The following is a 14,579-nucleotide window of genomic DNA, read 5'->3' as shown; positions in this document are numbered from 1 at the left end:
TTATCAGCGTAGAATGGGTGTCAATTGCCTCTATTGTCCTTGTGTTGATTGTAATAATGTGAAGGTGGTCAATAGTGTTGATATCATTAGAAATCATGTAGTATGTCATGGGTTTAGGCTTAAATACCATGTGTGGATTTGGCACGGTGAAGAAGGAGAGTACAGTGGGGATGTTGATGGGAATGATGTGCATGATAGAAGCAATGAGATTTGTGTGGACGAGGAATACAGGAATGATGAATATATTATTGATAATGGTGATGAGGATGGATTTGAGGATGATCCGGTGGATGAGGTCGAGGATGAAGGGGTGGATGAAATGATGCGTGGTGTTGAAGGTGACGTGTTTGAGTCATTATCGGAGGCTTCTAAAAAGCCTTTGTATCTTGGGTGCAAAAAATACTCCAAACTATCAGCTGTGCTAACATTTTTGAACATACAGTCGAAGCATGGGTGGACGGACAATAGTTTTACTTCTTTGTTGACCGCGTTAAGTGAGATGTTTCCTGACGGGAATGAAATTCCTAAGTCTTACTATTATGCAAAGAAGCTCATGTGTCCATTTGGTTTGGAGTATAAGAAGATACATGCATTTCCTAATGATTGTATTCTTTATCGAAATGAATATGAACGATTGGAGGAGTGTCCACGATGCAAGAAGTCGCACTACAAGCGCATGAGTTACAATGCTGGTACGAAGGGACCTCCTGCTAAGGTGTTGTGGTATCTTCCCATCATTCCAAGGTTTAAGCGTGTTTTCTCAACACCAAAAGACGCTAAAAAATTGAGGTGGCATGCAGAGGGAAGAAAGAAAAACAAAATGCTGAAGCATCCAGCCGACTCCCCGCAATGGAAGAACATTGACATGAAGTTTGGGGAATTTGGTGATGAAGTCTGAAATTTAAGGCTTGGGTTGTGCACGGACGGGATGAATCCATTTGGCACTCTTAGTACCCGGCCAACACAGCATATGGCCGGTACTTTTAGTGATCTATAATTTGCCTCCTTGGTTGTGCATGAAACGTAAGTATGTAATGCTTTCACTACTAATAACGGGGCCAAGGCAACCTAGAAACGACATAGATGTTTATCTTGCGCCACTTGTTGACGATTTGAGAAAGATGTGGGACGAAGGCGTTTCCGTTTTTGATGCTCATAAGAATGAGATGTTCACGTTGCGTGCAGCTCTTATGTGGACCGTTAATGATTTTCCTGCATATGGCAACTTGTCTGGTTACAAGAACAAAGGAAAAAAAGCATGCCCCATTTGTATTGATGACACCCCAAGCATACACCTTGATAATTGTCACAAAGAGGTGTACGTGCGTACTCGAAGGTTGCTCAGGCGCGATCACCCGTACCGTAGGTAAAAAAAGGCTTTCGATGGGAAAGCGGAAGAGGGGACTGCGCCTAGGCCATTGACTGGTGAGGAGGTTTATGCTCGAGTTAAGGGTATACGAACAGTATTTGGGAAAACGGAAAAAGCTACGGACTCAACTGCTCTCTTCAAAAAAGAATCAATCTTTTGGAAGCTTCAGTACTGGAAAGAACATGAAGTTAGGCACTGTCTTGATGTAATGCATATAGAGAAGGATGTGTGTGATGCTCTTGTGGGAACGCTGATGAATATTCAAGGCAAAACAAAGGACGGAAAGGGTGCACGGTTAGAATTGGAAAAGATGGGGGTTCGTCCAGAATTGTGGGCATAGAAAAAGGTTAGAAAGGGAAAGGAACAGGAAATGGAAAATGAAATGAGTTCGAAAAAAGGAAAGGGGAAGAGCAAGGGAAAGGAAAAGGCCACGGATGCGTCGAAGAAGAAATATGCGGGAAAAGCCAAGGATGACAAGGCTTATTTACCTCCGGCTTGCTACACATTGTCAAGGGTTTGTAAAACGGATGTTTTGTGCATGTCTGTACGGCATTAAGGTTCCATCAGGGTACGCATCTAACAAGAAAATATTTGTATCCTTGAATGGAGAATTGAAGCTGACAAGTATGAAATCCCACGATTGTCATGTTCTGATGCAAGTATTCTTACCAATTGCAATACGTGGTATTTTACCAAAGCAAGTGAGGGAAGCTATTACAAGCCTCTGTTCGTTTTTCAATACAATATGCAGCAAAGTGCTTGATCCTTGTACACTTGATGCTTTGCAGGCGGATGTGGTTGTGACTTTGTGCAAATTTGAGATGTACTTCCCACCCTCATTTTTTGACATAATGGTGCATTTGATTCTTCATTTGGTGCGTGAGATAAATTTGTGCGGTCCAGTGTTCATGAGGTGGTGCTATCCCTTTGAAAGACACATGGGTACATTGCAAAATAAGGTAAGGAATCGGGCTCACCCGGAACGAAGTATGATTCAAGGGACCGTGGGTGAGGAGATTGGTAATTTTGTGGCCGACTATATAGCCGTTGCTGAACCTATTGGTCTTCCTACTTCTCGACATGAAGGGAGACTTGATGGTCAGGGCACAATCGGGTCGAAACGAATGTCATCTGATCGAGATAAGTTCTTACAAGCACACCTGTATGTGTTGCACCATGTTGCAGATGTTCACCCATACTTAGATGAGCACATGGCTAGTTTGCGTGATGAATTCCCATCGAAAAGTGAAAGGGCATTGATGCAGTTGCACAATAAGAGGTTTGTGAGTTGGTTTCGTGATCGAGTGATGGGTAGAATGGATGAGAGTGTCACTGATATAGTAAGGTGGCTTGCTTATGGTCCTGGGGATGATGTTCGCTCATTTGAGGGATATGACATAAATGGGTACACTTTTTGGACTGAGCGTCAAGATTTGAAATCTTCCTCGACCCAAAACGGTGGTGTAACGCTTGTGGCATCGTCAAGGGAGTATGCAAGTGCTAAGGATAAATCACCCGTTGATGCAGAGTTTTCATACTATGGTCGAATTCAAGAAATATGGGAGCTTGATTATTGTAACTTCACGGTTGCTCTTTCCGGTGTAAGTGGGTTGATAATATCAGGCGTAACGTTAAATATGATGACTTCTCTCTTGTAGATCTTGGCCACCTGAATGACAGTGCGGGACCATTCATCCTTGCATCTCATGCTAAGCAAGTGTTTTACGTAACTGACCCAGCCGATTCAAAATGTTCTATTGTGCTAGCCGGCAAAAGAAGAATCCTAGGCATTGGAGATGTCGAGGATGAGGAAGAATATGATGCGTTTGATGACTCGGCACCTTTCACTGTTCCTAGACCTGTTGTACCAAATGACATAGACGACCAAGCCAATTATATGCGATCAGACCACAATGAAGGAATATTAGATTGAGGTACTATTTTTCAGCAATTTTGAAATTGTAGGTGTTTAAAGTATTATTAAATCACAGGTTAGGTGAAATGAATGAAAGTGTTAACTTACTTGCCCATTTTTCACATTTTCTTTTAAATGAATGAAGTAACTTTTAAAACAATTGAAATATGGAATAAAAACAACCTACACTTGTCCATTTTCTATGTTGATTTGTATTATAATTCAGTAATTTATATTCGATTTTATAATTTTAACTTATAAATTTATTTATATTACAACTAATATCATGTTATGTTTGTCATGGCAGGTGTTTACATCTCATGGCGAACGATTAGGACCGTATTTGTGTCGAGGATGTAGAGGATGATGATGATGATCTCTCTGATGATGAGGACGAGCTGTATGATGCGAACAAGGAGCCTGATTTGGGTGAAGCAGAAGATCAGGCTCAGGATGAGTTGGAGCGTAGGCTTGATGAATTTGAAATTTCAGCTGAACAAGCGCCTCCTATTGAAAATGCAATTTCTGAGACTGTTGGTGAACCCTAATTCCCACACTCAAAGCCAACGACAAAGTGGAGGAGGGGTGAAGGCACCAGCTAAGAAAATGGTGAGGAGTCCGACGACAAGTTTCAAGAAACCCGTCGGTCCCATGGTCCTGGAGTACGACAAGGCGGGCCAACCTACAGGCAAATGGCGTCGTCAATATACTATTCATGTTGGCATTTGTGCGCGCAAAATCCCGATTACACTTGGTTGGCGGGAAGTAACTCCAGGCTTGATTGACATATTTTGGAATGATACAAGGGCAAGCTTTTTGTTTGCACATTTACACAGTTATAAATACCTTCACTTTATTGTTATTTAAAAATCGAAACTAATAATTTATTTTATTTGTGCTTGCAGAGTCTGTTTAATATTCCAAATGTTGCCGCCAAGCGAAGGGTGTTTGAATCTTTACTAGCGGAAAGATTCAGAGGCTTCAAGACCTCCTTAGTTCGTGGTTGGATCACAAAGACAGTTGTGAAAAAACCAAAGAAGAAGAAAGAAGGTGGCAATGATGATGAAGTCATCGAGGAAGAGCAACTCCCTTGGCAAAAATGGCCAAGCATATCGAAGGATGATTGGGAAGCTTTCGTTCTTCAAAAAAGTAAAAAGGAAGCAATTGTAAGTTTAAGTAAATCTGATGACAAATGTATAGTATATTAACTCTTTTTGAAGTAATGATACTAACATTTCTAATTATGTAGGAACTGAGGGAGCAAAATTCCAAATATGCAAGGATGAAGCTATACACCCAACGTATGGGGTGTAAGACATTTGGTGAATGGAGGGAAACATGGGTCAATGAAGGAGTATACCCCACTTCGCTTCAAGGGTCCTCTAAAGTACCCTCTGATTCCACGATCACTACGCTGGTGAGTCGTGCTGGTGATTTCTTCTATTCTCTGCATGCGCGTGACAAGGAAACCGGAAAATGGGTCATTAAGGCTCCAAAAACCAAAGAAATGGCAGATAAGCTCGTAAGCGACTATGAACTTGTGAACTTTATGAAGCTTTTGCATGAAAACCACTTATGGTTTGCTATGGTCTTGCTTGCTATCCTGTCTGCTGAGTGAAGCTGTGTGTTGGTTTGGATGCTGTTGGTTTCTGTTCTATTGCGTTTAGCTGTCTTGTTCTGTTGGTTTCATGTTGCCCTTTTTTTTTTGGCTACAGGTTGAACACACTGAAGAACTGGTTGAAGGAAAGCTCGTCCCAAGTGTAGAAAAAGACCCTTTCACCTTGGCTTTGGGAAAGCCCTACCATCCAGGACGGGTAGTAGGTGCAGGAGGGTGATTGCTCGGATGGGAAAAGGTGATGGGTCCAGAATACACCAAAACAGGAAGATCGAGCAAGTGTTAACTCACCTCATGACTTGGTTTCCACGGTGGCATCAATTAAGGAACAAGTGCGCAACGAGCTCGTAGGTGAATTCAATGCTTGGGCGAAGCAAATGAACTTACCGAGCTTGCCGTTCCCCTCGGTTACACTAGTCGACTCATGTAGTCACCCAAAAGGACAAGGAGAAGATGAAATACATGGAGAGGATGATATACATGAGGTAGTTTCAAATCTATTAGTTTTGGCATATTGAGTTACGTGGTCTAAGGTGGCATTAATTAATTTCCTGTTACAGGGTGGTACTCCTACACATGCGGACTCGAGGGAGCTCGATAATCCAGCACCTCATCATTTTCCAGATTTACAGGTGATTTTGTATAGTTCCAGCTTAGTGAATATGGGTACATTGAATGAAATTGTGTAGGAAACGACCCCTTGTGATATGTTTGGTTCTAATAAGTGATCTTTCAAATTGGTGTAGGAAGAGACCCGTTGTGCACTTCTACACCCGGGCGAATCTGGAGCTTTGCATGTGGTTGCATATGGTAGTGCACAACCGGCCGAACAAGGTACGGTCCATTTGCGACCGCTTAGGTCACAACATTACTCGGTCGGGATCAATTCTATGATTGCCGGGTTCGAGGACATCCTAATACTGGTGCCCGTAGAGGAGGATGAGTTTACTACACTTAGGGCAGCAAAAGGTAGCTTCGTGCAGTGGCCATGTGCTTGGGTAAGGTTGATGAACCAGGTAATTAAGATTTTAGGTTCACTCTTTACCCTATGCCCGGTTGTCTTCACAAGAGTTAGATGGATGTCTTTTCTAACCAATTGCGTGATTTGTTTTATCAGATTTCGAAAAAAAAACCAACCTTCAAAGAGGAGGGTAGAGCACCCTGAAAGCATTGATCAACCGCTGCCAAAGAAGAGGAGTGAACAACGGTCGGAGAGTGACATAGGGTCGAAGAAGAACTCTTCGAGAGGTTCAGCTATGCTAGCAACTCCGCTTCTTGCTGACACGGTCCTTCAAATGCTCTCTAAAGATTTAACTTTTCTACACAATCGTGTTAGTATGTTGCCTAGTGACACTCCCATTCAAGTTGCACTACCTATGGCAATGTTCCACTTTGATGAGGATGCAGTTGCATGGCTTAGCAAAGAAGATGTGAAGGAATTTCTAACTGGTTCAATGCTTAACATTTCCCTCATTCAAACATTCATGAGGTAATTCAATGCCGCTTAAATTATGTTATTCAGATTAGTGGTGATTGTCATTTATTTTTCCATTAATATTTTATTATCATGCATGCAGAGCACTACAGGAGCACTTACTTGAGATTGATTCTCCGTGTCAAGTAGGGTGGTTATGCCCCAAGCAGATCTCCACTACTAGAATCTTAGGCAACTACCCTGACGTGTTGTATTATGTTGAACGGGGTATCAAGGAATCAGTGCGTGCGGGAGACAAGTTCATATTCGCCCCATGTTTTGAGGAGTACGTCTGACTATGTCAAATTCATTTGTTTCCCCTAATTATATGTTGTACACGGCAAATTATTGATTTGTTTGTGTATTGTGAATTTATGTAGTTCACATTGGACCCTGTTGGTGATTTGTGTTTCCGGTAACACAATCTTCCTTTTTGATTCAGCTTGATTGCCTCATCCAAAAAAGCTCCTCGTGAAGTCTATACTGCGAAAGTAAATAAAGCTACCTAGTGTTGATTATCATTACCTAACTCATTTATTAGTCATACTAATCAAGTTTGAACTTACTTATCTATAGTGTTATGAAGAAGATAAATTGTCGAGCTCCTCAAGGTCCCACATGGAAATCACTGATGGTAATGCTACATGACATTATGATTTTCGTAATAAACAATGCATAAGATGTTGCTAATTTGCTATGCATGTTTGATTCATGTACTTTGTTCCTGTGCTAGTGCGCACAATAAGATAAAGCTACCTAGTGTTGATTATCATTACCTAACTCATTTATTAGTCATACTAATCAAGTTTGAACTTACTTTTCTAGTGTTATGAAGAAGATAAATTGTCGAGCTCCTCAAGGTCCCACATGGAAATCACTGATGGTAATGCTACATGACATTATGATTTTCTTAATAAACAATGCATAAGATGTTGCTAATTTGCTATGCATGTTTGATTCATGTACTTTGTTCCTGTGCTAGTGCGCACAACAAGATAACAGAGTTGATTGTGGACTATATGTGATGAGATTCATGTTCGACATACTGAGTCGTTGTACAGACACACTACAGCTTGATGAGGTATGCCATTAACTTTGTTAATTTGCTCTTTTCGTGTGATTTAACAAGAAATGTAGAAAATAGGCAACCTAGTATCCATATAGGCCTTATTTTGGCCATTTTCGATGAAATTGCGTCCTAAAACACTTGAATTGCTCTTCTAATGTGATTTCAAGGCTTAGCCGCCTATAACTAGGTAATAATGACATGTTAAGAGCAAGAATGAGTTGATTTGACAAAAAATGTAGAAAATAGGCGTCCTAGTAGTCATGTAGGACTTATTTGGGATTTTGAATGAAATTGCGTCTTAAAACCATTGAATTGGTCTTCTAATGTGATTTCTAGCCTTAGCCGCCTAATACTAGAAAATAATGACATGTTAACAGCAAGAATGAGTTGATTTGATAAGAAATGTAGAAAATAGGCAACCTAGTATCCATATAGGCCTTATTTTGGCCATTTTGGATGAAATTGCGTCCTTAAACCCTTGAATTGCTCTTATAATGTGATTTCAAGGCTTAGCCGCCTATAACTAGGTAATAATGACATTTTAAGAGCAAGAATGAGTTGATATGACAAGAAATGTAGAAAATAGGCATCCTATTAGTCATGTAGGCCTTATTTAGGATTTTGAATGAAATTGCGTCTTATAACCATTGAATTGCTCTTTTACTGTGATTTCGAGTCTTAGCCGCCTATAACTAGGTAATAATGCCATGTTAAGAGCAAGAATGAGTTGATTTGATAAGAAATGTAGAAAATAGGCAGCCTAGTATCCATATAGGCCTTATTTTGGCCATTTTAGATGAAATTGCGTCCTAAAACACTTGAATTGCTCTTCTAATGTGATTTCAAGTCTTTGCCGCCTATAACTTGGTAATAATGGCATGTTAAGAGCAAGAATGAGTTGATTTGATAAGAAATGTAGAAAATAGGCAACCTAGTATCCATATAGGCCTTATTTTGGCCATTTTAGATGAAATTGCGTCCTAAAACACTTGAATTGCTCTTCTTGATTAGGGGATTTTTCCCCACCAATCACCATCTGACAAGTGGACCAATCAGGTTCCGCCATGTGTCTGTCACATGGGCCAATAGGCGCCTGCCACGTGTCAAGCAATGATCCGTCCACTATGGACCAATTACGACACGACACGTGTCCTTCCCATGACACCTGGGATAACCGGTCACCTAGGCCCAACTTCCGAGGGAAGCCCAATCAGCCCAAGGTGAACCTAAACCTAGATTGGCACGTTTCCCGAGGTTATAAATACCTCCCTTAATCCTCATTAAGGGAGATTACGCAAAAAACGCAGATTACACACATTAAACACTCTCACCTAGAGAGACCCAATCACTTTAATTTCCGCATTAATTACTCCTTAATCAAGTACTAACTTGACCGTCGGAGGCGGATCTCCAATCATCCGGAGCATCCGTTTGTTTTACAGGTACAGGCGTCCGGTTCCAGTCTCAGAATTGTAACTCTCCCGCAGGACATCAGAAAACCCCGAAACATTTTGGCGCCGTCTGTGGGGAGAGTACTTCTGAGATGGCATCCACGTCTGTACCGGCTCCTGAAGAGAGGCGTCCCCTAGACGACCCTCAAGTTCAGTCGGACCACGATACTGAGAATGAATTTGAAGTTGAAGCTCACACAGCTTCAGACGGGACCCTAAGGGCCTGACGTACCCGTCATACCGAAAGGAGGGAACGGGAACATCTTCAAACTGGAAGCGAGCCAGCAGGCGCACCGCCTGTTCGGCAGCAGCCGACTGATGGGTCTGCTCCCATCACAAGGAACGAACTCATGACCTTCATGAGGGACTTCAAGGGAGAAATTCAAGAGTTGATCAACAAGAAGCCGCCTGCTCTGGACAAGGAGCAGTCGGCTAAGAAACCCTCCACTTCACGGAAGAGGAAGCCAGTTCAAGGGCGAGAGGCGACCCCTCATCCTAAATCTAGGAAGTGGGAGCCACCTGCCCTTGATTTCTCAAAATACCGTTTTCCTACTCCAGGAAATAGGAAACCTGTTCGTCATATTCAGGCGGACGGGTCGAGGAAAACATACACAGACGCTCGGCTACTGCTAGAGCAGAAGAAGAGTGACCGATTTTCAGAGTCGGCCTCTACTTCAAACTTCCAAGACAGTCTGCAAAATACCTCGATGAGGCATACTCAGTCGTATCATGAGGGTCAGTCAGGCGACACCTCCCGTCAGTCCAGCTTTCATAGCGACCAGGCGGTACCAAACTTACCGTTTGTACCGCAACAACAGTATTTTTTACAGCCACCTCCGTTTGGTGGACATGCAGCAAAAAATGTCCAACCTATGGACTGGCAGCTACGGTTGCTTAGACTTGGTGAACAGCCGTCGGCCTTCTCCAAGGAAATTACTGAAGCCGCTCAGCCGGCCAAAGTGAAAAATGTATTAGTAGGCGCCTATGACGGCACTACTAACCCAGAAGACCATCTGATGGCATTCACCAACCTGATGTACCTTCAAGGGTTGGATGATCCCACTTGGTGCAAGTGTTTCCCAGCGACTCTCAAAGGAATCGCACAACAATGGTTCGGCAACCTGCCGACTGGTTGTGTAAATAACTTCAAGACGCTTGCTTACTTATTCACCTCCAACTTCGCCATGAACATCCCTGCGAAGGAGACGACCCTTGATTTAGGAACAATTCAGCAGGGCGAGAAGGAGGGGCTTCGTTCTTACATCAGGCGGTTTAACCTGATGAGAATACAGATTCAAGGGTTACCGGATGAAGTAGCCTATACTGACTTTTTCAGAGGTCTCAAAGACGGGTCGACCTTCAAATTTGATTTGGTCCGAAAGAGGGTGGCGACTCTTCAAGAGGCCTTGATTGAAGCGGAAGCTTATATACAGGCGACTGATCTTTGTAGTACGGTAAAACAGTCAGACGGGAGAAGGTCCGACAAAAGAGAAAGACGACAGAAACAGTCGCCAAACAAAGACGAGAAGAGAAAAGAGGTCTGGGCGGCTGATTCCTCTAAACAGCCGGCCCAGAAAAAGAAAAAAGAATTCAAACCATACTCCCCAAAGTATGCGTTTAACAAGGATAGCCAATTTATCCTAAAGGAAATCAAGGGACGGATCTCAATTGAGAAGCCGGTCCCCATGAAGGGTTCTGCAAACAACCGGAACCAAGAAAAATTCTGTGATTATCATGAAGATGTTGGTCATCACACCAATGAATGCATCAGTCTCATGCGGTATCTGGACCGCCTGGCTGAGCAAGGTGATCTTGACACTTATGTCAAGAAATCTACGGGGAACACTTCCTCGAAAAAGCAGTCGGCCAAAAAGAATCAACAGGCCGACAGCTCCAATACAGATGATGCAGTCGTCTACACCATTGCAGGCGGCTTCTCAGGAGGCGGCCCCACTATTAAGGGCAACAAAGACAATATCAGAGGTTAGATGTAAATTCCGTTCACCAAGAACGACCCTCCAAATATTCATTTCCTGAGATAGTCATCACTGAAGAAGATCTAGGAGGGGTAAGAGGGCCGCATGACGACCCTATCGTTATTGAATGTAAAGTGGCCAACCAGAGAGTTGGCCGAATCCTCATAGATACTGGAAGCTCCTCAGATCTCATCAGTAGCAAATGTCTGTCGAAACTAAAATATCAGACTGATTGCATACATCCGGCATCCCACCCTTTAGTAGGGTTTGGAGGAGGAGTCGTCCACCCAGTGGGACGAGTAGATTTACCCATCCGCCTGGGTGAAAAAGGGGAAGGACGACACATGGTAGTCCGGTTCCTGGTAGTAGAAGAACTCTCGGCCTACAACATGATTCTGGGACGAACAACCCTGAATAATTCCAAGGCTGTTATAATCCCATCTCTTATGTTGCTCAAGTTTGAGAGGGATAATGGAACAGTAGGGTCCCTAAGGGGAGATCAGAGGATGGCCCGAGAGTGCTATCTCTCGGATGTCAAGCCCACTGTTATGGCCACTATGTCGAGCGGTGGAAAAATAGACCTTGACAATGTCAAGGAGAGTGCGCCTGTTCAAGAAGCAGGCGGCAAGAAGAGAAAGGCATCCCAGACAGGGGCCGCAAGAAAAGACAGAAAATAGCAATCATTGGCAGAGGAGCGGTCGGATGAATTCCGCCCTTAGCCAGCTGGTGAGCATACGGACCTGATGTTAGATGACTCGCGTCCTGACAGAACAATCAAGGTTGGGACGACTGCTCTAAGGGACCTGGGTGACGACTTTCACAAACTATTGAAAGAATACAAGGACATCTTTGCATTCGAAGTCCATGAAATGCTAGGCATCAGTCCTGATCTGGCGGTACATAAACTGGCCGTGGATCCGAAAAAGAAGCCGGTAAGGCAGAAGAAGCGGAACCATGGCGAAGAAAGAAGTCAGGCGGCAGCCGCCGAAGTTAAAAAATTACTTGATGCAGGGTTCATCCGGCAATGTTACTTCCCAGACTGGGTTGCCAATGTGGTGCTTGTTAAAAAGCCGAATGGCACCTGGCGAATGTGTGTAGACTACACAGACTTAAACAAGGCGTGCCCCAAAGACAGTTACCCTCTGCCTAAAATTGATAACCTGGTCGACTCAACAGCCGGCCATGCTTTGATGAGCTTTATGGACGCCTACTCTGGTTTCCATCAAATTCCTTTATGGGAGAAAGATCAGGAGAAGACGGCCTTCGTCACTGATCAGGGGTTATACTGTTACACGGTCATGCCGTTTGGTCTTAAGAATGCCCCGGCCACTTTCCAGCGAATGAAACACTGTGTTCTTTGATCAGATTGGGAGAAATGTCGAGGCATATATTGATGATATGATTGTCAAGTCTAAACTTCAGAAAGATCATCTGTCGGACCTCCGAGAAACTTTCGCCACACTCAGGCGGCACCATGTCATGCTCAATCCCAAGAAATGTGTCTTTGGAGTTGAGTCTGGGAAATTTCTCGGATTCCTTATCAATCAGAGAGGAATAGAGGCGAACCCTGAGAAGGTGCAGGCGGTCATCGACATGCAGTCGCCTCGTACCATCCGAGAGGTTCAGAAGTTAACAGGTTGTCTGGCGGCCTTGGGAAGATTTCTAAGCCGATCAGGCGACAAATGCCTATACTTTTTCCAGGCAATTAAGAAAAAGGCAAGGTTTGAATGGGGGTCGGATGCTGAGGCGGCCTTCCAGAAATTGAAAGTTCACTTGCATTCCTTTCCGAGGCTGGTCAGCCCTTTGCCCAAAGAAGTACTCTACATGTACCTGGCCGTCTCTGATCATGCGTTAAGCGCTGTTCTCCTTGCTGAAAGAGACGGCTGTCAGCTCCCGACTCTACTTTGTCAGTCACGTACTGAAAAATGCCGAGTTGAGGTATCCCTTAGTGGAGAAATTTGGTCTTGCACTCTTCATGGCTGTTAAAAAATTGAAGCCCTACTTTTTGGCACATGCAGTCGTCGTGTATACAGACCAACCTATCAAGCGGCCACTGACCATCATGGAGTCGTCAGGCCGAATGATCAAATGGGCCATAGAAATACAGAGCCTCGAAGTTACCTTCGAGCCTAGAAAAGCAGTGAAGGGGCAAGCCTTTGCTGACTTTATTGTTGAGATGACTCGTCCTCCTGACTCTCAAGTTCCAGACCAAGTCTGGAAGGTATATGTGGATGGAAGCTCTACTTCAAATGGTTGTGGAGCAGGCGTCATATGTCAGTCGCCAGAGGGCGACATGTACGAGTATGCTCTACGCTTCAGTTTTCAGGCCTCAAACAATGAGGCAGAATATGAAGCTTTACTAGCCGGAATCCGCATGTGCAAGGCGGCAGGGGCAAGAAAAATATACGCCTGTTCCGATTCACAATTGATAGTGAGTCAGTACAATGGCGAATACGAAGCAACCCATCCGGCCATGATCAAGTATTTACAGGCGGTCCGACAAGCAGTCGGCTCCCTTGAGGATTTCCATCTGACCCAAGTGCCGAGATCAGAAAACAACCAGGCGGATGCACTTTCAAAATTAGCATCATCCGCCTCCTGTGATACTCCTCGAACTGTTTTTTGGGAAGTAATGGAGAAGAGAAGCATCGAGGAAGACCCTATTGGAATCCTAGACAGAAGCTCAACCTGGATGGATCCAATCAGGGCATATCTGACAAACGGTACCCTGCCGGATGATCATCAACAGGCGGCAGCACTGAAAAAACGAGCAACCAGTTTTGAAATAATAAAGGGAGAACTTCACAAAAGGGGGTACCTTCAACCCTTCTTAAAGTGTGTTACTCCAGAAAAGGGACGACAGATTCTAGACGATCTTCACTCTGGTTACTGTGCTTCCCATATAGGCGGTAGGACGCTTGCTCAACGGGCAAGGCGGCAGGGCTACTTTTGGCCTACTTTAGAAGCAGATGCAATGGAGATGGTGAAAAAATGTGACAAGTGCCAAAGGTTTGGCAAGCTAATTCACCGTCCGGCTACTGACCTCACTACCATTCATAGCCCACTACCGTTTGCTAAGTGGGGCATGGATATTCTGGGTCCATATACGCCTGCTACAGGCGAAAGGAGGTACATACTTGTTGCCGTCGACTACTTCACTAAATGGGTAGAGGCGGAGGCTGTAAAGGGAATCAAGACGAAGGATGTAATTTCATTCATTTGGAAAAATGTCATCACTCGGTTTGGGGTTCCCATGTCTATGGTTTTTGATAATGGTCCCCAATTTGAGACGCCTGTTCTCAAAAGCTGGTTGGGTGACCAAGGAATTGCACACTACTTTGCATCTGTCGGCCGTCCACAAGCAAACGGCTAGGTAGAAGCCTTTAATAAAATCATCTCAGACGGTCTCAAGAAGAAGATTGAACGAGCAGGCGGCCTATGGGCGGATGAATTACCACATGTTCTCTGGACCATTAGGACGACTGAAAAAGGGGCGACTGGAGAAACTCCATTCCTCCTAACTTATGGTGCAGAAGCTGTTCTTCCAATAGAACACTACGAGCCGACTCTTCGAGTAATGCTATATGACGAAGAGGCAAACTGGGAAGCCATGCGCCTGACATTAGACTCACTTCCTGAAAGGAGGGGCAATGCTGTCTTGCGCCATGAAATTTACCGCCTGAGAATGACTAGATCATACAACAAAAAAG

The 14,579-nt window shown here is 43.9% G+C and overlaps 1 long non-coding RNA gene across 1 annotated transcript; it reads left to right on the top strand.

The window, feature by feature from the left end:
* The first annotated feature begins 3,833 nt into the window (after positions 1-3,833).
* On the top strand, positions 3,834-7,448 carry LOC110712022. The gene is made up of 11 exons (XR_002509490.1): positions 3,834-4,450; positions 4,534-4,806; positions 5,000-5,384; positions 5,460-5,531; positions 5,646-5,915; positions 6,017-6,388; positions 6,477-6,659; positions 6,754-6,864; positions 6,950-7,007; positions 7,199-7,256; positions 7,356-7,448. It is a non-coding gene; the product is annotated as an uncharacterized LOC110712022 (long non-coding RNA).
* The last annotated feature ends 7,131 nt before the right edge of the window (positions 7,449-14,579 follow it).

This window comes from Chenopodium quinoa, unplaced genomic scaffold (genome assembly GCF_001683475.1).
Source record: "Chenopodium quinoa cultivar QQ74 unplaced genomic scaffold, ASM168347v1, whole genome shotgun sequence".
In the NCBI taxonomy this organism is placed as follows: Eukaryota; Viridiplantae; Streptophyta; class Magnoliopsida; order Caryophyllales; family Amaranthaceae; genus Chenopodium; species Chenopodium quinoa.
Note: the sequence above shows the minus strand (reverse complement) of the source record. Positions and strands in the feature narration are given on the sequence as shown.